The sequence below is a fragment of the Empidonax traillii genome, unplaced genomic scaffold (assembly GCF_003031625.1).
Source record: "Empidonax traillii isolate 1590-97213 ecotype Southwest subspecies unplaced genomic scaffold, ASM303162v1 scaffold266:size720578, whole genome shotgun sequence".
In the NCBI taxonomy this organism is placed as follows: Eukaryota; Metazoa; Chordata; class Aves; order Passeriformes; family Tyrannidae; genus Empidonax; species Empidonax traillii.
In genome coordinates this window covers 409,047-434,040 of record NW_020955459.1, presented here as the reverse complement: position 1 = coordinate 434,040, position 24,994 = coordinate 409,047, and the positions used below count along the sequence as shown (strand labels likewise).

Genomic DNA, 24,994 nt, shown 5'->3' with positions numbered 1-24,994 from the left:
GTAAGGCACATATAAAATCTGTTTACTGAAGTTTAATATCACTTATAGCCCGGGAATGAATCTTCAATAATAAGTAGAAAAGAATTTTCAATGACCTATTGTCTTATTTTTCTACAAGAATCGTAAGGTTGTTGAAATTGAAGTTATTAATAGAGTCTGTTTCCGAGTTTTGATAGGCTGCTTTCTCAGCTGAAAATCTTGGTGAGAGACACCTGTTCCATATTACTCAGAAATACAATAGCGTAATAATGTAATCAATAATGAGTAGCATACACGTAAATTTGTGGGAAATTATACCCCTAATTTTCCTTATTCAGTAGTCCATTGAATTTATTACCTCTGATTTGGAAAATTCATACTCAGGTTTATGGCAAGTATTGGAGATAAGCCTTTTAAGTTCCACTTGACTGTTATAACCACCAACAGAGAGCGATGGCTGTAGCCTCTGCATCTCATAAGTGTTTTACTTTGTATTTATTGTGATAAGAGGTTTCTATTTTTTTAGAGAAATTGAAAATACTTTTTGAAAAATCCCATTTTTTCCAGATATGAATTCCAAAGTACATGAGAGACAAAAGATAGCAAAACAGGTAATTAATCCCACCAGTCGCTCCGACAGTAATAAATTTACAAGAAGGAGGAAGAGAGCTCTGAAGTCGTTGCTATGCAACCACTTCCAAATGTATATAAATCTGTTAGTTGCTGCTGTTTGTCTATTTTTGCAGCCAGTATTCTCCAAAGAAAAAAGTAAAAAATGTAGGTCTGGAATGGGTAAGTGTAGCCCACTGTTACAATTTGACATTATACATATTAATTTGACATTTCATATTATGTAGCTGATCTTCAAAGATTAGTAAGCTCCATGTTGAAATGATTTCTCTGGTCAGAAACTGCAGTCCTGTTCCAAGCCATGGCACTGACTTCTATGACCTTTGAGCAAAAAGCAGTGATTTGAATTAATTTCACCACAGTTACCCTTTCCCAAACGGTGTATAGGCAGGCCCACTCAGTGTCCCCAAGCAACTCATTCAAATGCCCTTTATCACTGAAAAGAAACACTTCATGTTTAAACACTTCATGTTTTGTGCTTTTTTTTTTTTTTTTTTTTACTTGAGGATCTCCTCTGTCTCAGCCTGACCTAGCAGTCGAGTACAATAATACCCTTGAACTGTCTCTCACCCTCTTTCAGCCCACCTCTTTCCCTCATTTCCACAGTGCAGTTGTATTGCCTGTGAATTCCCATTACTGTTCTTGGCTGAGATCTGCAGTTTCTCAGACACTGGAGGGATTGGCATTGAGGAGCATAATATCATATTTAGTGGCACTTAGCTACTAGAAAAATGAAAGTATAGCTTTATTACTGCTTAGACTGCCTACCCAGGGTGCAACAGGAGACCTCCCTTACCTCACAGGTGGAGGGAGTTTTGGCTGCTGGGACTTAGGCCCAGCTCAGAACTGGTGCTGCTGAGGGCAGCCCCTTCCCTGCTGTGACCCTGGGAGACTCTCCCAGGCATCATGAGGTGGCCATGGCCGGGTCCAACCCTTCTGCTCCAGCAGGACATCCTGGAGCAGGCTGCCCAAGGCTCTGTCCAGTGGGGGTTTCAATACCTCAAAGGTGGAGATGCCAAAAATTCACTGTGGAACAGTCGTGGTTTACACCTGGAAGTATTTCAAAACCTCATAGCCTCATTGCATGTCTGGTTGCTGAATATGAAGTTTAGACTTCTAGCTGAATCAAGTCTGAGGATTTCATTGAAGTTTTCTCAGAGTTTCTTATATTTCAGGTATCTACTTGCTGTGAATTTTTTTGCTTTACCTGCTATATCTTGTGAACATTTTGCTTGCTAGAGAGCCAAGAATCTCCTTCCCCAAGGGATTATTTTGACCCCAATCTTAAAAGGACAATTTGAGAACAACAAAACCATCTTCATGGGATGATAACACCAGCACAGCTTTTTGAAAATAATCACTATTGTGGTTTTTCTATATTCAAGAATTTGTTCTTGTGAGCAAGAAATAGGAATATTTAAAGCACATCTGTTGGTCAGTCCTGTTAGAATATACAATGAGAAAGCAAGTCTTAAGAACTGCAGCATGGATTAGGGTTTGAAATAGGTGCTAAGTTGTTGCAGAGCTACCAAGACACTTCTGTATACTTAGGGAACTTAAATAAATACTAAAGTATCTAAAATCTGAATCCTACAGATTTTCAAGTGTTCTTTATTTTTTATTCCTAATTTTTTTAAATTTCACTTTAAAACTCTTGTGTTCTCTGCTGTATATTTTCCCTTTGTCTGATATAATGCATAAATAGTAATCCTGTAATTACTTTTTCCTTTTATTTCTAATTATACTATGAATTTTTCAGGGAAAGAGCCTTAAGTATGTCTGAGATAGTAACATCACTTAGAAAAACCAGAAGTCTGTCACACTTAAAGGAGGTAGCTGTGAAAGTTGATCAAGAGGAAGGAACTTTCCTGGTCTTAGTTTTTATGCTGTTGTTGTCTGATTGTGTCAGTGAGTATCTTAAACTGGTAAATTGAATGACATCACTGGTTACCATCTTAATTTTTTTCCTCTTTGTTTCTCCCCTTTAGAAAGATTACTGATCACAGATTTTAGATAGAAGCCTTCTAGATTTTAGATTACTGAAGCACTTCATAAACCAGACCTTTTTCCATAAGAAACCACTGATTACAGTAGTAAGAAACCTATTCTTTTCTTTAGTTTTGATAAGTAGAAGATACACTGTACCAATAAAAACATTCTGAGTGATCCTAGTAATGATTTCTTGGGATAAGTATATTTGTAGATGCTTATTGTTGTTATAGAAGAGCTTAATGTTGGTAGGAAACCCATTAAACAGACAAATTGTGAAGTAAACCCTCAGACCAAAAGACTGCCTCACAGCTGGGAAAATCTGTGAATTTATTTTATCCATTAAGTAGTTAAACTTACAGATGTATGACAAAATCAGCAATAAACAATGAGTGAAGCTGTGAGGTATGTGGTCCCTCCTTGTACCTAAGTTCACATTGCCTTTCCCTTTTTGCCAGCTTTGTTAGCTAAACAAAACAAAAAATACCCAAGCCCTGCACCCCTCAAAATAAAACCCCAAAACATATAAACAACAACAAAAAAAACCCAAACAAAAAAACCCAAACAAACCCAAACAAATGCACTGAAGTCCCTTAGGGAGGAATGGAATAGCAGGAAATACATATCTTGACACTAGTTCTTGTGCCCTCCAGAAACGTTCTGTTTATTGAAGCCAGTCTTCTGTCCTCATAAGAACCTAACACTTTTTTCTTACCTTTATTTTCAGGTTTTATAAATAGTGATCTCATATATCACTACAGCATTGTAAGAAACAAGTTACAATGAATCTTTTCCAGGTATTTCAGAAAGAAACTCTTACCAAAGTGAAGAAGCTGTGGAGCCTGAATGAGTCCTGTGTAGCCCAAAGCACCAAACATTGCATTCTGATCTTTAGGGCTCTGGGAAAGCTTTTAAATAACAGAGCATCTGCTTGTCTTTTTCTTACCATCTGAATCTTCACCCAAAAGGCTCAAACAGCCCAAAACCTCAAGTGTATAGCTTAAGGCAGAGATTACTCTTATCATGTGTGCTGCAGCCATAGGAAAGGAACAGACTTCATCACTGAAGAGCTCTTGGAGATATCACTCCTGGTTTTGACATGCTTCCAGCAAAGTCAATGAGAATGTTTTCCTCTACCTACAGGAAGAGTATTTCTTTGAATACTCTTATGGATTTTCAAGATGCAAACAGATAGGTGAAGAAGGTTTTTCACATGATTACAGAAACACAGAATATACTGAGTTGAAAGATACCCACAAGGATCACCAAGTCTACCTATTCAGTGAATGGCCCATTTGGGGATCGAACCCATGACCTTGGTGTAATTAGGAGCATGCTCTAACCAGTTAAGCTAATCATTAATTTATGTCCTGTCTGTTCTACCTATGAAAGTAATCTGTACAAGAAAAAATATTTTCATGTATTACTAAGCTTTCACCTGTTTCTTATAATCAGCAAAACACATAAAGGAAAACACTTGTTTGTCATTTTAGCATCTTCGAGTCTCACCCTGGAAACAATCTAAAGTGTTGTCTTTAGATTTAGATTGTTGTTCTTTCTTAAAAAGATGCTATTAAGACCTTAATTTTACTACCAATGTCAAAATATTCACAGTATAACAGATTACAGGTCATTATTAAATTTTCAAATTATGATCTTAAAATTACTATTCCTTTCTTCCTGTACACTTATATCAGGTGGTTATCTTTGTTATTACTGTACTTAAGAAAAGAATTGGCTGATATGATAGCAGGTTACTGTTTGCTGAGCCAGGAGGTTTCTCCTTATCGTATATTTCTCTTACTCTTGTACTCCGATCCAAAGGATGCTTCTGTAACTGAATAGAGGCTTGGAATCTGTTTCTTAACCAGGGTCTGTAAGAAGCTCCATATCTTAAACAAGGTAGATATTGTCTGAGATATCACCTAAGTCTGTATGACATCACATAGCACTAAAGCTGTGAATGTCCTCTGCTCTCTCTAAGGATACTAGGGTTTGTAAAACATGGATTTATACGTAACACCTTTGAAGTATACACTGTGCAGAGTATAACTTCACCAATTTTGTCTATGAGTGAAACTGGTGATAAAGTCTCAAAGAATGGGTAAATTTCTTCCTTCAATCCCCATAAGCTCCTGCCTTTGATGTCTTTTCTGAACTTCTTATGCTGACTTCAATTGCAAATCTATCTCATTATGTTCTTAGAGCCGTTCACTTCAACAGAGTCTTTTGATTAACCAGAATCTAAGAATGTGACTCTCTATGGTGTTCCCTAATTCAGGGTAAGCATTAAGAACAACTTTGCTGTAAATGACAATGAATCAGACAAAGCTTTTATATACATCACTTACCTACCATTGCAGGCCTTGTTTGAAATGCCTAGTGCTTAACAAAATTCTACTACACAGGCTTGTGTCACACTGTAAAGGGAGTATCAGGATGACTGCACAGATGTTACTGCAACCCCTACAAAACCCAGGCCTTTACCACAGAGACAAATCCTCCTTAATGGATTCTATGCATAATAAATACAGACTTAATGATGAATATCTAAAATCACTTAGGGTGATAAGACTATTTTTCATCATCTGCATGTTGTAAAGAGAGAAAATTGAGAGACATATGTCTTTAAACTACAGAGGGAAAACTGTTGAACTACTGTGTGAGCAGAATATATTCATGGTTTGTTTGCTTTTATAAATATTTGTTAGCAGCTGAACATCTTTGAAGGGTTGGACACTGGCAGTCATTCTAAATAGATGAACCAATTTATGATGCAAACAAGGGAGGGAGTATGTAGTTTGATTTTTCTATCCTACTGTGTCATACTTTGAAGAATTTCGTCATCTAAGCATCACAATAAAGTGTGAGAAAAGTTGAAGAATTTAAAAATTCTAGTCTGCTGCAAATGGTGAAATTTTTATTTTGACTGTGAGCAATTGATAAAATAGTTATATTGCTAATTGGATTAGAAATTGAAATATTTATATTGTGATAGAGCAATTAAAATATTACTTCTAATTTATTTTAGGAATGTGATGTCACTAATAGAGTAAGTAAAAAAATACTGCGAAAGATTATGTTGTGACAGAAAGTGTCATATTCTGTTTCATTATAGTACTTTGACTTGACATAATGCATTAGTTGATGCGGTTTAAGCATTGCAATACCTTAAATTAGCATGAAAAATGGCACAATTTGACTTTTTTGAACTAAGAATGTTTCACAAGGTCAAAATAAAATATATTAACACTACCAGAATATGCTACTTCTGCTACCTTTAAAAACTGCTCTAGTAAACACCTTCAATTTTATCAAATCATCATTTTCTAACTGATAGATCTTCCAGCACAACTTTCTCCAGCAACAGCAATACACATGTGAGGACTGATAGCTTAATGATACTCATCTCCTTTGTCTGTAGCCAAACAATACATATTTACAGCAGCTGAGGATCTGTCCTAACGTTCCTCTTCATCATCTTGTCAATGGATGCTTTTCCTTTTATCATGATGTTGGGAAATCTAGGTCGAACATCTGAGCTTTACAGTTTTGTTTGTGGTCACTCTGATCTCTGTCACAGTGAATTTCTTAGTCACAAGCCAGCTGCTGAGAAAACTGTCTGACACGCTTATGGGTCTTACTTTGATGTCTGACATTTCCAGTTCCCCAGAGGAATGCAGTTGTCATGAGAGGTCATGATCAGGGAGACTGAGACCATCCGTTAGGTTGCCAGGGCCAGTCACATGCTGGCCTTTTAAGATCAGGACTGAAATACCGAGCTTGGATTGTATTCAGCTGGGAGCCAACACTGAGAGTAGGGTTGGGAGTGATGCACTTTTGACGGCCAGGGCTGCCAAACACCTACAGGTTGTTGCATTCTGCAAAACACGAAGATTTGGAAAGAGAGGGTGAAAAAAAATTAAAAAAAGGACCTGAAACACCTGATTTTATTCTAGTGAACTCATTGTACTGTCAGGGTGACCTTGAAGGATGGAGCCCTGTGGAAGGGGGAGCAGGGACCACAGGGGTAGCCCATACAGGCTAGTTAGCCAGGGTCTTCACTATCCAGAGCCTGTCCCACCCAGTTAGGATCAGGAAAGATGGGAGGGGTTGCTGAGGCAGCCCCAGCCTCAAATCACAGGTGGGTTGAGGTTGGCTCAACCACTGAAGACTGGCCCTGCCGCAGCATTTCTGGGGCAGGACAGATGGCCTCAGGAAGGTGAAATATGGTCCTGGGGCATGGGCAGGGGAAGGGGAGACATAAGCAGAGCTGAGCAGGGACAGTCAGAACTCTTGGTGGCCTCAGGATGCTAAGAGTACAGCGCTGTGATCTGTACTGCAGATGTCCCTATTATTAATTGTAAAGATGGAGTCCAATCTTTCTTACCTCACTATCGGAGGAGAAAATGAAGCTTTCAGTCAATGGTAAAACTTATCCTTGCAAACTGACCTGAGTGAATTTGACAAATATTGACAATGTAAAGAAGGCTTTCATTAGTACTGTCTAGATGTCCTCAACAGAGGTACTCAAATACTCTAAGCAAAGTCCAAGACTGGTCAAAAAACCTACATGCACCCATACATGCATTTTCCTTACAATTTCAAGTGAAATGCAAATTAAGGCAGTACACGAGACAGCTACAAACTGCCCATCAGACTCTGAGGATCACCCATCATTCAAAGATCACCCTCTGGAGGCCACTGCTTAAAAAGAGAAGGTGGCAGTTTAACAAAATAAGGGTTCCTAGGATGTACAGCAGATGAAGAAATACAGAACAGGGATTTTGTTTGCTTTTCTTTCTAATATCTTTATTAAAATATAAGAGGTGATATCCATTAGCATGATCATACAAAACAGAAGCAAGATTTCCAGGAAAGCTGCCTAAACTGGTTTCTACTTTCAGTTAGTGGTAACTATAGACAAACTCATGTTCAGTGAAAGTGAACCTTTTTGTATTTATTTCCAGGAAGGGTAATTGGGCTTCATGCAGAGTAAGACTAGGGAGGCTGGCAAAATCCTCTTCACAATGCTACGACCCAAGAGATATGCTTTTACTTGTTGGATGCAGAATAGTTATCTCAGAGTAGAGAAAAATGTGTTATATTCTTGTATAAATGGGAGCCCTGGAAACTCGTTTAAAGTTGTGTCTGTGTTTTAAAAGGGAAATATTGATCTATTTTAAACTTTCAAAATTAAGTTGACTTTAATGGCAGTGATTTTAGTGTCACATAGGAAAAAAATTACTTTAAACAAAGTTTGAATACCTCTTAGTTGTCAATAATTTATGGCTCATATGGTTTAATGCTCAGAATAAATATGGAATCTTTAACAAGAAAAAAGAAAAAAATTGAGGAGTGAATGGTGCACACTGTTAATATGATACAAAGAACTTAGACCCTTGGGAACAATTTTTCAACCCTAAAAATACCAACAAGGCGGTATGATCTAAGAGATGTAAAAGCAAAATAAATCTAAGAGCTTGGAACTGACTTTCTAGTGTTCAACAATATAAATTGCTGCTGCTTCTTGAGTTGACATTTATTTACCATTTTACAGTATGAGAAAGAGCCTCAAGATTAGAACAGAGAAAATTAAATTATGTTTCTGTTCCTTTGGCTACTGAGAGGATTGTATTTTAAAGATAGCTTTAAAGGTACATGGCCACTTTTAAAAGCCAGTACCTCACTAAATGTAGTTCATTCTTAAATAAACTGTCATGGAATCACTCATCCAGAACTAAAGAAATCAACCAATTTTTTGCCTATTAAATAATTGCTTAATCCTGAGAAGCATTTAGAAATATAAGTCCAGCTGTCTCCAGCAAAGACATTCAGCAGTTCCGTATCTGAAGCAGCACTGTTTTAAATTAAGTGAGCTTTTCCACAAATAGTGCTTTAATGAAACAAAGATAATTTACTGTGCTCAGGGTTGACTGAGTTTCCTGGCTACAAAGATTCATTACAACCATTTACAAAGTTAGTATCTTGAAGCATCTTTTATTAATACTGCTTTAGGTAGATTTTCTACTTAATATTTAAGCAAATGTTCTGACCAAGTAAGTATTGTGTTTAAGCCAAAATAAGGGGGATGAGATTGTAATAGAATATGCAAGGTTCTTAAAAGGAGGTTTTCTGCATAGCTTTGAATTTATGCTAGGCATTTAGATATTAAAGCATTTATACCTAGATTTCTGTCAGACCTGTGAGAAATAACAGTTTTCACAGCTGTTAAACTAACAGTGATTGACCCAAAATACATAGCTTACTTTTATTCTGATACAAAATATATTTTCTTTCTTACATGTCTCACTGAATTTATTAATAGATTTTTTTTTCTTTTCTGTCAAGTTCTTATGATCTAAATTGCCCTTAGAGAAGACAGGGTGTGAGAGGAATATGTTAAAATTACCAAATAAAGTGTGGTGGTGGAAAATATTAATTAAACTGATAAATCATAAAATTGTTATGAAAAATGAGTAATACAAAAGATGCTGTGCAATATGAAGTCATTTTAGTGTTTTGAACAGAGATCAGTGCCATAAAATTCTAATTTCTAATAATAATATCATGATGATTTAGAAAAAAAAAAGTCACTGTAGCTCGGAAACGCAGAAATTTATTTTTTCTGTTGTGCCACTATGTGTTGAAAACTGTGGTAATTCTCAACTGGAAGACTGGTTTGCCACTGAGAACTGTAAGGTTTTAATTTAGTAGCTTATTTTTCTGGGAAAAGGAAACGAGTCAGCAACTGCAACTCCTTCCTTCTCTCTAGCTCAATTCTTCCATGTTGACATGCAGGGACAGGCATTGTTGCTGAGACTCAGATGAGTGAATAAGAAAAGCTTTTTCAATGCCTTTCCCAGATATCCTCTAGGAGAGTGATTGCAGTAACACAGAGACTTCCTGAAATCACAGGAGCTTTCTGCAAGTCCAAATCTGTTTCTACTTAGTTTCCAAACCCATGTTTTATGTGAGGAGCACAACTTACACATCTCTGTGGCACATCTTAGCATATGAGCTTTGCAATGAATTAGGAGAGAGCATAGTTACAGTTTTATTGTCTTTGTGTCAGAAAATATCTTGATTTTGTGCTTTGCATTTCTGCCATACTTGGTACTCATTCAATAGAAGATATAAAGCATAAGCAAAGATAAGCAGAGGATATCAAGCAGATGTCTAATTTTGTTGATTGATGAGGAGGGTTTTTTGGGTAAGGCAGCTACTTAGGTTGCTCTGGAAGAGCAATTACCTTTGAGCTACAGTCATTCAAATGGGACTGTAGTGTTAGATCACATAGGCTGTTTAGGAACAACAACAAAAATTGCTGTGCCTGGAACAGACTAAATTACCCTTCAGCCCAGAATCTTGTCTTTGATAGGAGCCTTCTCTAGAAAAAGATGATAAGAAAAGGCTTCACATGGAGTGGTGCTTCCCTTGATAAATGCCCTTGCTTTGGAGAAACTGTAGTGCAGGTATTTCCCGAGGTGAAAGCTGTTGCTGCATCTTTTGAATAACAGTCCTCAGCACACTTTTCATCCATGATTTGTGTAACTGTCTTTGCAAGCATTTATACTTTTGACATCCACAGCACCTCATGACAATGAGTTCCAAAATTTTATGTCCTGTGTGGAGAAGTATGCTTCCTTTGTTCATTTCAAAGCTTCAGCTTATTTAGCAAGAAGGCATAAAGCATAACCACAGATCAATGTAGCAGAGACGCAGGGCTATAATGGAACCTACTAAATACAACTGAGTAAGAATGAGGCAGAAACTTAGAATGTGATTAAATGATTCCTATAATTATAAATCATCTATTCTCTCCTGAATTAATATCCCTAAGAAAAACAGGATCTGAAAATAAATTGAAGCATATTGAACAAATGTATACCAGGTGAAATATTTTCCTTGAGTGACCATATTGACCTCCCACCTAAGCTAACAGCAAAAGTCTGATAACATGCAGCCCAGAACTCTAAAATGCTCTTCCTTACTGATACCATCCAACCTTATTTGTCATTGCAGCAGTAGAAATATTTAAGTGAGTTCTCTGCATAATTGAGCTCTTTTCATTAGTCTATTACAGGAGGCAAATGCTAGTGAATCAATCTTACAAACCACATTTCTCCTCAAAGGTCTACCATGCAAAGGTTTATGGTAGAGTATGTGTTCCCTCTTGTGTATGTGAGTGTGAACTCTGAGACTGCCTGAATACATGCCTAGTGGCTGTTAAACCTCAAGAGCTTTTTTCTTGTAAGAAGTAAAGAGGATGCAGCAACATTTAATACAGCAATATTTTTCCATTAAAACAAGTGTTAAGTAGCAAGGGGATTCCACTTTTTGTGTTTGGTTAATTTATAATGAACGCTTGGTAAATGCTACAGCTTTTCTTGCAGAAATGAGAAAATTTCTTTTCACTTATGATCTTGTAGCATTGACATGACTCTGTAACCCTGTGTTTTCTGAGAGGTTAGCTTATGCTACTTATTTGAAAATTTGCCTCTAAATAAAAAATTTTACAGTGACCTATCCTTTCTTCTCAGATTGGAAATCTAGAGCAGTTCTTGTACTAAACATCATTGACTAATTTGACAGCAAACTTCACAGGGTTTAACTGGACAGCTCTGGAAAAGAGAAAGGGAAATGGAAAGTAGAGGCTTTGCATGTGAGCTTCTCTTTCTTCAAATGCTTTCTGTCATACAGTTTAAACAGAGATGGATTTTTCTTTTTTTTATTAATCCACTTGCATAAAATCATAGGTAAATTGTTTTGGAACATCTCATTTACCTTAACTGAGACAAGTTCTCTATCTATTTTTGTAATATGTGATTTGTATTAATTAGGACACTAGAAGTCCATCTGACCATGTGCTTTGGACAGTTTTTTCCCCCCTGGATAATAAATGAACAGATAGTAGGAAAATATCTTTGACTTACTTTTAGCATCATGGAGATGTATTAAAATAGATATCACCTATTGTGCATCACCACCCTTTGGTTACCACCAAATAGTGAGATGATAGGTGATGATACATTTCCTTGCCCTTTCCTTTTTTATGGAAAAAGCAATGCTTTTATAGGGAACTATTTTTACTCCCTGGAAGGAAAAGAGAAGAGGAGAGGGAGATCTTATAAAGTTGAGTTACTTTGCATAGTAGGAGAGAAAGAAAGGAGAAGCAGAAAGCATGACTCTTTAGTTTAGAGGTTACTTCTCTGCTTTCCATATACATTTTGCAGTCACTTGGGAAGTTTATCTTCCATGTTAAATTGAAGTCAGGCTTATGATGAGTGTAATAAGTGCTTAGATATAATTATTTCTTTTTGTGTCTCCTTTCTGAACCTATTCAGGATCTCCAGAGAATGAAGTGAATTTGCTAGACAGAGATCTCCTAGCTCCTTCAAGTGATAAACCATGGTAGCTTGGACACTCTTTTGAAAACTGGAAGTTTACTGATTCAAGAAGTGTTTCTTTGGTTGCCTTTCTTTCTCTTTTTTCTTTTTTTTTTTTCTCTTACTTGCTTAGAAAAAGGTAGATTTTCAAAAGCGTAGGTGAAGTTATTAGAACATAGTGAAAGTGTCTGTTTATGGGTTGAAAAGACATCTCCTTTCCAGTTTTGAAGAGAATAAGTGAGCTCCCTCTCTAGTTTGCTGCTTAGAATAATTTTTCTTTTAGAGCTTCTTTTTCACAGAAATTGTTTGCCTGAGTTGGGAGCCTGAGTTAATAGTTTGTGTCTAGTGACATTTTGAGCACCAGCTTCTTGAAAGCTATACAATGAACTCCATTACAGTCAAGCTGCTGCATTTTCAGGAGTCTGACAGTATCACAGTTCTCAAACCTTAGGCTTAAGCTTTCAAATTTAAATGTTCCAACTTTCTAATGGCACCAGTGACAAAGCAAATCTTAAAACAGAAGCACTAACTTATCCATTCCTTGGTGTCTGCTCACTCAGGAACTTTACACACAACTCACTGAGCTTCTGTAGCTTCATATTTTTCAGTAGCTGGGGTAGCATAACGAAGGGTCTTACTTGTCAGCGCTAGTTATGTTTTCATATTTATCACAACTGTGGTGATTTTCAATGTGTAGCAATATTTATTAAAATACTTATAAAATATTTAAGTTACCAACACTTTTATGTTAGGACATTTCATTAACTGCCCAAGGTACTTCAGGAAAAACTGTCTAGGAAGTAATAAAGAAGTGTTAGTTTTTGAATTTTATTGAGGTTCACATAACATTATGGATGCCTCTCTAAAAGGAGAGGGATAGGAGGGAGAAAAGCCTTAAGGAATCTGCAAACAAAGGTGTTTGCAAACAAAAATACTTGTCTATTCTTTCGTGGTCTCTTACATATCTGTTCTTAGTTTAATTCTAGTGTGATTCATCCCCATCATGTACAGTAATGGTTATTATGCAAACATATACTACTTTAAGTGACAACATTTAAAAACTTAAAACCAAGGAGTTCTCATGTTTAAAGATAACATGATTTTCCTGTCACATGCTAAGTTCATCTAACATACTTTCTGTTAACGTTTGCATATATAGAGATATCAGAAAGATTTCCTTATAATTCTAAAAAGAATCTGAAATCTTTATTGGTTTAAATGTATTCCTTTTTTTAAAAAAAACAAAAATCTCTAGGAAAATATTGGTGATGGTGTTAACTAAATAAGAAAAAAGAGTATGTCTAGCAAATGCCTAGTTTGAACATGGTAATGAAAAGGTCTATTTTTATTATCCACGGATACTATTAACTGTTAATTATACATTTCATCTGCAAAGCATACTATATTATGAGAGCAAATGTTTGGAAACTTGCACTACTTAAATTGAGATGCTTAATAATGTGCCTTTTAATAATGAGGATAACTAACCAGTGGCAGAAATTAGGAATGTGGTGTATTCTCCATCACTTGCAATCTTTGGATCAGCTCAGGATGGTGACTAGTGACAGGACTTGAGGGAATGGCCTGAAGTTGTGTCAGGGGAGCTTTAGGTTGATATTGGAAAAAGGCTTTCCACACAGAGGGTGGTTAGGTACTGGAACAGGCTCCCCAGGGAAGTGGTAACAGTGCGAAATCTGACAGAGTTAAAGAAGTGTTTGGATTACTCTCTCAGGCACCTGGTGTGACTCTAGGGGATGGTCCTGTGAGGGCTAAGGGCTGGACTTGGTGATCCTTGTGGGTCGCTTCTAACTCAGCATGTTCTGTGATTCCATGACTCTGTGAGACGTCTTGCTCAGAAATTATAAACTTGGTAGAGAAATTCATGCATAATTTGTCTGTTATAGAGAAAGCTGAAATAGATTATCATATTTTCTTTTGTATTTAAAACATGTAAACTAAAAATAACCAGGGGTTGTTTAACCTTTATTCTTAACTAGGATATCCAGCATGAGTTACTGACCAGAAAGGCCAAGTCTGGTCAGCATTGAATAAAATTCATGTTAAAGTACTGTTTTCAGAATTTAGGAATCTACCATATCATCCTTTACGCCAGTGATGGAAAATATTATGTTGTAGTGAGGATTTTGTTCATTAAGAGACATAATGCTTAACATGCTTACTTATTAACTTAAATTTCAATTTGTTTTTAAAATTCCCATGTTTCCATCCCCACAACATATACACAGGAAAGATAGTTATTGTTGGTTCTATTGAGTACATCTGCTTCATTTTTAAGGATTTAATGAAACCAATTCAAGAGATGGTCCAAATCCAGGATCTTTTTTATGATCTATTAGCTGAAGGAAAATGGGAAACAATGGCACGGGAATCTTAAACACTCAACATGTGATTTTAAATACGTAGCACACAGATCTAATAAGTATTTTATGAAGAATATTTTCTACTTTCAGAAAGAACCAGAGAATTCTGTTTACACTGTTGAAAAGATTTATGTTCATGTCATGACTAATTCTAAAAAATATTATTTCTAGTTGTATAGATTCTCTTTTAGTGTTAAAAAGGAAAAAGGAAAAAAAATTCCGCTCTACCTCCTCAATGGTTTCCCACAAGAATTTATAGGTCAGGTCAGCTCCCAGCTAAAACTAATTATCCCTGACATTATTGGTATAGTATTCAAACTTGTATAAATTACATTTCTAAAGGAAAGCCAATGAGTCCCATAGGTATGAAAACAAACATTAAAATATTTATAATGCCTATTGGAAAGAATGATGATAGGATAGCATCCCTGTTCATGATATTTCAGTCATGTTTGCACAATCTTCAGTATAGGACCTATTTTTAAACATTTATCTTCTGACTATTAAAATCAAGATAAAAAAGGGAAAGAAAGGCCTCAGACAAAAAAAAATTCTCCTTTGTCTATGTGGAAAGAAGAAAGGTAAAAGAAACAAAACTATATGAGACAATTACGAGTTATAAAAAAAGTACTTTACCTATTATGAGGCTGCTTCAAGTAGTTATTTAATCCCTAATGACAAGGGGAACTTTCTAAAATAATTTAAAAAAATTATTTTTACTCTAATATATTCTTCAGTGTAGTTACTATCTTTTCCTTTATACAGGTTTAAAAAGCTTTAAGAAACTACTTAGAAATGATGACTTGCTTTACTCCAAGTATAGGTATATTTTTACGGGTAGGTTACTTCGTGTTTGCTTCACTCCACATATATACTAAGAAAATGCCAACTGTATTGTCTTTCCCATTTGTGAATGGAAATTCATACCATAGTGTATTGTGTTGGCTTAGGGACTGTCATGATTTTCATTCAAATCCTTTCATAGTTCAGACCAGAGAATTTTCTCATGTAATATTTCTTTGAACTACAGTAGACTGAAAATTCACCACAATCAGTGTTGAATTTATCCCCTGATAATTACACTCAGTGACAAAAAATTTACATTTTATTGCTACCTTGAAATTTGTTTAGACTTTGTATTTTTTTGTTATTCCTCTATTTGATAGGCTAGAGAGCCCTCTGTCATAAATTTTCTATTCCCTAAGTAACTATTTATAAACTTTCATCAAGTCATGACTTAACCACCTCTGTCAAGATAAATATATTTAGATCTTAGAGTCTCTTACTATATAACTGGTATGTTTTCCAGTTCTCTGATCATCCATGTGTGGCTGTTCAAATAATATTTTTCCTATTTTGCCAACATATATCTAGAATTAGTAGCATTAGATTGAGGTACAGGTTATCCAAAAGCTCTAATTGGTTTTCCTGTTTATTTATACAAGGGGCAGTGTGTGTGTGTGTGTGTGTGTGTGTGTTATTAATAGGTACACAGAACACTGAAAGATTAGTTACATTTCATCACTGGTTATGCCACACTACTCTTTATGGCTAATTTTTTTAGACCAACTAGTAAATTTTTACTCAGTGAATTGTGCCAACTTTTTGATTCGCCTACGAAAATGTTTCAAATATTTTGTCCATCATATGTTTAAATAATTTAATTTTAAAAAATATACTTACTTTTGATGCAAATGTTGTTAAAATGTATTACAGTTTCAATAAAAAGCTAATTTGTTGAACTATTTTCTGAAAATGTTGACTGTTTCATTTCCTATGTAGTTCTTAATCAATTGACTGTGGCTTTTTAAAAAGGCATCTCCACCAAATTGTCTGCAACTTTCTTTGTTACAAGACTTAATCATGTTAAATATTAATGTGAAAGTGATTGTTCAGAAGACCTCTTGATCTCCTGTTTTGTGACTGTACGATGAAGTTGAAATTTAAGCTATATTATGAATGATTTTTTATAGCAGAACCTAATCCATTATTGTCAGGCAAGATAAATTATCTGGTTTTTTACCAAAGAGAATAGAAATGGCTTTAAACATGTATTTTTTGATGTAACTAGACATAGCATCATTAAAACACTGAAGAAACACATGGTTATCTTCATTTATTTATTCTATATTCATGATGCTAAGCAAGGATGACAAGTATAGTTCAAGGCAAGAGTGTAAACATTTCTGGCTTGTTATAGGACCAGCAGCATCAGTGAAACTAGCAGACTGCATGAAAATCCAGCTCCTATGCAAATAGCCATATTATAAGAAGCCAAGTCAGGGATATTGGAAGACAGTGTTTCAGAAACATTTTCCTTTCTGAGGAATCCATGCAAAGTCCAGATATAGTTGAAAAATTTGCACTGAAGAAAACAAAAGGACTTCATACCTTAAAGCAAATATGCTTTGTTTGCTCCATGCCAGGTCTGATATAAAGCCCAGTATAACCTCAAGGCTTGACTCCGGATGTCCATGATAACTATGTAAGAGGCATCACTGGGAACCTTTTAAGTATTTCCAAACCACTGCATTTATTCTCCTACTGATCATGTCATAAGAGCAGATGGGAGACATGGACACAATGGGCTGGGCTTGGTTATGCTGAAGTCCCAAGGTTCATGAAACCTATTATGATGGTTCAGACTTGGCTCCCTGCCAAATGCCGAAAACCCAGTAGCAGCCTCCCCCCGCTTCCCCCTCCCTACTTCCCCCAGGGCAAAGGAAAAAAACTATGCAAATTGAAGAACCCGAAAACCAAGCTAGTTATATAAAAAATATATTTTATGTATATTACAGTTAAGATGCTATGTATACAGCAAATGGGAATCCAAACACCCCCTGAAGGGATAGGGAAAGGGGAAAAAAGGGACAAAAGGAAACAAAAAGGGACACCGAATAGATATGCGCAATCAAACCCGAGAACTAGTAAAATAACTAGTAAAACAAATCTCACCATGTCCCTTAGAAAGCAGGCTTGGCAGACACACTAGCACTCTCCAAGCCTCCACGTGGCAGGTCAGTGGATGCTGCAGGTCTCAGCCTTAGATAAGCGAGACCAACGCAGGGACTCACTGTTCTCAAACTTCGGCGGAAGAGAAGAAGAACGAAGGCCTCTCCTCCCTTCTCATTTATACCTTGATTTACGTAAAAATCGTATGGGATACTGGGAACACTGCCCCTTCCTTGGTTACAAACTAGTAACCAGGGAAGGCCTAGATTAAAACCACCACACCTATTTAGAGCTGAACAAGTCCTTGAGGTGTCCCTCTTTTGCTCCCCTTTCTGGTGTACTAGGCAGCTTGCTCCATGTCCAGCTCTGGGTAGATGTGGCAAACCTGACCTTGAGACTTCTCTTTATGACAGTGTAGATGCAGTTAGTGAGTTCTAAAGGAATAGATGCAATAGAGAGATGACCAAAATCTACTATGCACAGTAAAGCAAAAGCAGTGTGAGCATTGAAAGTTCCAGAGTAAATTGGAGAAATGTTATCAGTTTGAGTAAGTCTTGAAACAAAACTTGTCTTTGGATTTCCCCAGAGATAATAAGGTTCTGCACACCATTCCCATGACCTTGCATAGAAACAGTGTAATTCCACTCTGCTTCACTGTGGACAATGAACAGCTCATTTACTGAATATAAATCCACTTTTTTTGCTTTAAAATTACCTGTGACTACATCACATTTTCATGTTCTAATTTAAAATGTTCATAAACTTATTTAGTCCCAAGTAATGTGAATGCAATTAAAATGAGTCTTCTATTATCATCTGTTAGACTTGATCAGGTCATTTATTGGAACGTGAATATGGATGGCTTGAATCATTTAATAATTTGATCAGGGAGCTGAAGGAAAGATTCTGGATGTAAATGGTTTTCAAATTTTATTTTTAATATCAGGCAAAATCCTTATGACTAAGAAACTCAGTACAAAGAAAGCAGAAGGAAGCTTTAGGTACATTACAAACCAGGCAAGTCAAAGTCCTTTATATGTTTGTTCATTTGCTATTCAGTTCCTGCCTCTGTTGATCCACAAACATGCACACATGAATACTGGTATTTATAAAAAGTGGTACAAAGATTCCCTATAGAGTGGGTTTATGGTCAAGACACTTGTGACTTTGACTATTCCTTAGGGGAGAGACTGACATACTATTCTTAAAAACCCTCCTGATTCCATTTAGCACCAATGCTTAAATTAAGAGGTATCCAAAACGGAAGAAGATTGTTAAATAGAAGGGTAGAGCCAGAAGGGTAGTTGAATTGTGAGATCCACTGGAATCAGCCATAAGAATTCCTGTGCTGCTATGTGACTCAGTATGACTGCAAAATTCTCTTTGAAAACAAGTGTGTGGGTTCACTGAACATTTTCAATTAAAGACTTGTATTTTTCGTATTTTTATTAAAGGAAAATAGTATAATTCTTACTATTTTGAACATTGTCATTAAAATTATATTAATGATTAAATTAATTCTGTTGCTTTTCTGATTATATAATTCAAGAAGGTAAGGATGCATTTTTTGTCAAATATTTATTTGGTACTGAATTCCCCTTCCTTTTTCTTAGCACTTTATGGTGCTCCTTACTGCCAGTCAAATATGTAGTCCATACTAATAAAAACTCTTTGTCTATCCATTTGTTAAAATTCTACTGCTACTGGACCTTTCTCTAGGGAGGATAATATTCAACAAAATCTGAAGCTACCTCATGTTAAAGAGATAATTCTACTCAATCTATCCACTTCAGTTCCCTCAATAAAAACAATATTCTAATAAGTAACACTTGAGAATAGAAATTGAAATAAACATTTATGAATTTATCTGCAGCTGACAGCTTTATTAATCTCTGTAGCTGTTGTCATTTGATAAAGAATAACATATAATAAAAATTCTGCAAATTACCTAATTAAGCATTCTGCAGCAGAAGCTCTGCTATTATAACAACCAGTAATCAGGTAAAAGACCAAAACAATAACATTTGTCTTGGAAAGGAACAGTTCTGTGAGAATCTTCCTCATTTATGATGATCTAGCTACAATCAAGGAAAGAATAATGATTCATAGTCAATGGCAATATTCTAGCTACTATTACTAACAAATGAAGAAGGATCCTTAGGTTTGACAGGAAATCCCTCTTCCAAAAATACCCTGGAGCACATTTGTTACAGTATGAACAGAAATATATCCTAGAACCTGAAAGCACCCTTCATAAGGATAACAAGCAGGATTTGGAGGGGTTACTTTTTTTAAGTATCAACCAGACTTTCTTCATTCCTTTGTCTTTTGAAAGAGAGACCAAACTAATTTCTTTAGAGCTGAATCCATGAGAAAGTCTTTCAGTGCAATTCCTTCCAAACACTAATAATTCCTGAATCAGTTATGTATCTTGTCTAATGGGGTTGATTTTTACGAGGCTTTTTTCTCCTTATTCTGGAAAAAAAAAAAAAGTTCTTGACAAACTGTGACTAAAAATGTTCACTTCCTTCAGCTGACAATAAAAGGAGATTAGGTTAAGCAGGTAACATTTTGAACACCTGATGTTAAGTGTGATGCCGCTAAAATGTGTTGTCTGTGTTAACTGGTGCTATATGCAGCTTTATCTCACCATCAGTCACAGATCCTATAGTTCTTCAATTAATATATTAAATACTGTGGGAATGAAGAAAAGTCACTACAAAGTTTTAAAACTGAAGTAAATCTGCTTTTTTGTGCTGGCTTTTTAGTCTTGTCTCTTCTGCAGGTGGAACTCAAACCTCTTTTAATCCCCTTTGCTTCCTTTAAAAGACATACTGGAGAGAGTCCAGTAATGTCCAAGCCAAAAGGATGATAAAGGGATTAGGGCATCTCTCCTGTGAGGAGATGCTAAGAGAGGTGGGACTTTTTCACCTAGAGAAGAGAAAGCTTGGGGGAATCCTATGTAAATTTCTGAAGGGAGGGTGCAAAGAAGGCATAGCCATGCTCTTTTTTTCAGTGATGCCCAGTGACAGGACCAGAGATAATGAACTCTAACTATTCTATTCTATTCTATTCTATTCTATTCTATTCTATTCTATTCTATTCTATTCTATTCTATTCTATTCTATTCTATTCTATTCTATCCTATCCTATCCTATCCTATCCTATCCTAAACTGAAACGCAGAAGTTCCAATCTGAATATCAGGAAACACTTTTTCACTGAATGTTCTTGCTTGTGATCTACTTGCTTGTCTTCAAGGTGTGGTCAAATATTTTCTTTTCCCATGGGTGTAATTAAAGAACTTTCTAGAGAACTATGTAACAAGGGCTAGAGATTTGCTTGTTTGTTGGTTTGCTCATATCAACTTGAAATGTTCAAATAGTTAACTAATTAATGTCTGAGTCTGTTTGATATTTGAATACTCATTAGTCTTTCTCATGAGAAGTCCTTGGTTCTCCTTTTGTTCTCATTGATCTTATTAGATCCCTTTAGGCAGAAGACAAACTGAATTGCTTGAGCACCTGGATTAATAGAAAGGATTGGTTTTATGTTCTCTAACATAATTTTCAGATACAAGGCATTTCTTCATTCTGCTTGAAATGCTTATTTCACTGTTGTTATCTGACAATGCTAGAAAAGAACATTCATTACATGAAGCTGAAATGTTACAATTCAAAGATTCTTTTCTCCAACACACAAAAATGTTTTAATTTTCTTGTAGTATTCAGGACAAATAGTATGTGTTAATATCTTAGTATTTTATATATAATTTTATTGATATTTATGTTTATTTCCTTCTTAATTGTAATGTTTCATGTTCTGAATATTTCCATTTTTCTTTTTAATTTTGATTAGAACATTTGACAGTTTCCTCTATGCTATAACATAGTAAAATGGGATATTCATCAGTAGACTAAAAAAAAAAAAAGGTTTTCTTTTTTTTGGATTATACTGTATTCCTCTATTTGCTTTAACTCTCTTTCTTCTCTGAAAGAGTTAATGAAGAGACCATTTACATTATTTATACAATGATAACCTGAGAATTTTAACTTTTCCAGTTTAGGCTACTAAATACATGTAAAGACATGAATAATACCATAGAGTTAGGAAAGAATACAAGAAAAATATTTTGTTGCTTATAGTGAATTTTGGTAAGAGAAGTGGTTACAAAAATAATATGCATAATACTATGGAGAACAGAATTCAGGAAAATGTATTTGAAACAGGTACTGGGTTTCTCATGGCTACCTCAATTCATACATGCTTAATGGAAAAACAGAGGAGAAAATAAGCTGCATTGCAAATACAGAAGATCATTGTTTTACCTTGGAAAAAGCATCTGGAAATATATTTTTGGGGATTTAATCCTGGTCAAATCTTTCAAAACATTCATTTTAGCACATTCAGAAGTATTTTATATCTTCTGAATTTCTAGGTTTCTCTAGAACTGGAAACAAGCACAGAGATATCCTTTCACAACAGTCAAGTTTCAATCTGATGTTTCTGAAAAGGTGAACTCTGAAGATCTGTGAGTTACTGACTTTGAAGATCTTAACTATTGACTTTCTTCAGTTAGGAAATACATCCAGAAAAGCAAACCCTACCCCAGCAACACATACCTATTGACCATGTATTTTCATTCAGCTACACAGCTGTGTAAATTCAGTTTGAGAAATCCCTTTGTTTTCTCTATTGCTGCTGGGTTTTTTGAGTCCAAAATAATGAAATGCTGTGAGTAGATAGGCTAGGGGTTTCTTTAAAAACATCTGCCAACATTAATAACAATACAAAAAAAGATGAGATCTAGGTAAAAATGAAATTTTTTCATATTTTTGTACAGTAAAATGAGTACAAATGACATTAGTAAAGCCTGAAAATGTGGTATTTAGTAACGATAATTTTACAATGCAAAATATAAGTATAATTTATAAATAAATGAAAAGATGTATATTATTTCTTATTTTTCATGGCTTCTTCTTCCCTTTTGATAATTTCCCCTCTCCAAAGTTATTTATATATGTATTTATATATGTATTTTAAAATACTTAATCTAAGGGAGTGAGTATCCAAAGTAGTCCTTATCCAATGTAACACACTATATAAGAGAAATATAAAATAAACTAAATATTCCTTTAAAAAAGGTTTGTTATTTCATATTTATGCAGTAAAAATGTATTTAAAGCTGACTTTCCTAAAGGCTACTCTTACTGTAATAAGTTGGTAATGTTTTGGAGCCAAAATGGGTAATCTTTTTTTTTTGTTTCCAAATCTATTTTCACACTTTTTCATGCATTTCTCCCTGACATAATTGTGGACCTCTATTTCAAGCTTAGTTTAGTTAAAATCTTAAATGTAATGGATGATTGATTGGCTTGCTGGACTGAAGTCTACCATGAAAATTGGCATGATCTGACCTTGTAATGGTCCATCCCTCTGCCCTGTCATAGCAACTTGAATGAGACCTATATTTTAATAACCATTTATACTGTTCCCAAATACCAAGCCCAGTCAGCTTGACTATGGCCTTCACAATTACAAGTTGAGTCGCTTCCTTCTGCTAAGGAATGGCTTTTACGCTACGCTATAACCTGATACAGATTTTGCTGTATTTCCTTGCCTTTCAGAGTAAGAATGAGAAAAACACATATCAATTAAAACTTTATTCTTCTCCTATCCCTCCTCCTCCCATCTTACACTTTATGACGTGATTGTTACGCTGTTGGTGTCTGGGCTGGTAGTAAAATTAAATGTTCCAGATTCTGCCTGTCCCTTTCTCATGTACAGCACTAAGATGAAGCTTCTATTTCTCCAGTGTCTTCCACGAAGATTTTAAGCCGAAATGAATAGCAAACTGGGAAGAAAACCATCTATTTCCTTTGGTTTTGGAAGCACTGAGAGAAGACATTGAACATAAATTTTAATTCTGGTTCCTTACTACCAATAAATTCTGTGTTAGCTATAGGAAGGTTGAAAAAAACTTGCTGCCTATAACAAGTATTTGCTCTATTAATATATCTTTGCAGTGTCTTCCTTTCAGATAGAAAGGAAGCGTAGGCAGCTCCTGTGGGAAAAGGCTGGGGCTACCCCTTGGACAGCCAATTCCAACTGGCTTCAATGAACCCAGTGAAGGGCACAGATGAGCCCACTGGCAATGATAGTAGTGCTTCTTGGAAAAATGTATTTCAGCAAAGGCAGAAAACACCACATGGGCAGAGGAAGAGCGAACAAAAATAGTGAGAAATAACAGAGGGAACACAAAAAGGGAGGGGGCCAAACTCCATGGCATGTATTTCTTGTAACCTGTGGGGGAATAGCACTGGAGGAGGCTAATCTTAGTCCAGCTATCTTTTTTTATGAGAAAATATCAACATGAGTCAACCTGAAGTATTTTATTACTCACATGTGTCTAATAAACAGGATTGAAAAGCATGAGGAAGAACACAAATTTTGTGGGATCTGAAAGGAACATATTGTAAAAAGAGAGTAGTGAAAAGTCTGGAAAATTCACAATTCTCGAAGTAAAAAAAATAATGAAAGGAAATGGTAGTTCTTGTTGTATCATATAATCATTATCAGCTCTATATGGGTGTTGTGTGAAGCTCCAGGAAGCTGGATCCCCTTCTGATAACTCTAGACATGCTGAAACAGTGTCCACACAACAGCTCCTGTTTGTACAGGGTATATTAGTTAATCAGCAGATATCTCATGAACAGAGTAAACTAAGAAAAGACTCAGTTTTTCAGAAGAAAACTTTCTTGAAAATGTTCTCACTATCTTGGAATTATTAGGTCCTGGAGTTACTGACCTTCTAGATTCCATGTAATGTGTCCTCTGACATGTGTTTGAGCTGACTGTTGGAAACAAGGTTGATTATTTGTATCACTTCTGAGTTAGGACAAGTAAAACTTTGACCTCTGCAGAAACAATGCATACATTTGAGTATTTCCTATTTCCCACCCTGCCACTGTACAACACTTTGTTTATTTCTCTCCAGATCACATTAGAATGAAATGTGCCATGAAGTACATCATAAAATGCCACACGTTAACCCTAGCAGTAATGGATACAACTCCAGGATTTCAGCAGAGGTGTCCTTGCTCAGACCAGAGCTGATGCCTTTAAATACTAAGAAAAATGGTCTCATAGAAACATAAATTAAAAGCAAAAACATAACTTAAAAAAAAAAATTCCAAGACTCTCTGTAACACCTCTAAACCCAATTTCTTGAAAAATGAAGGAAATATAATGAAGAGGAACCCAGAAGACACTACATTTTGGTTTCTACAATAAAACTGAATTCAGCTCAGGGGTGTATTTGTAAGAAGAGATATGAAAGTAAAATTTAAGGCTTCATAACAAAACAAGACAGAAGATGGGAGACATTTGAAAGTACTAAGTTGCAGGCTAAGGTTACAGTCATGGATGTCTGAATAAAAATAAGATACTGGTAGAAAAAATATAAATAATGCGGTTTAATTGAAATAGTTGATCATCCCATGGAATTATATTAGCTAAAACACTGAAAGGTATTAAAGAACTTATCACAATTAAGAAAAAAAAAAAAAAAGAAGCTGAAAAGCTCTTTGCAGAAATTTCTTCTGCAAAGATGAGATCCTGTGGTTCATAATGACAGAAGCCCTGTTTTCAAAGGTTGTGACTTTCACGTGTGCCA

The 24,994-nt window shown here is 35.5% G+C and overlaps 1 long non-coding RNA gene across 1 annotated transcript; it reads left to right on the top strand.

Annotated features, from left to right (window-relative positions):
• Nucleotides 1-6,293: 6,293 nt before the first annotated feature.
• Nucleotides 6,294-21,997, top strand: LOC114060234. The gene is made up of 2 exons (XR_003571851.1): nt 6,294-6,567; nt 21,758-21,997. It is a non-coding gene; the product is annotated as an uncharacterized LOC114060234 (long non-coding RNA).
• The last annotated feature ends 2,997 nt before the right edge of the window (nt 21,998-24,994 follow it).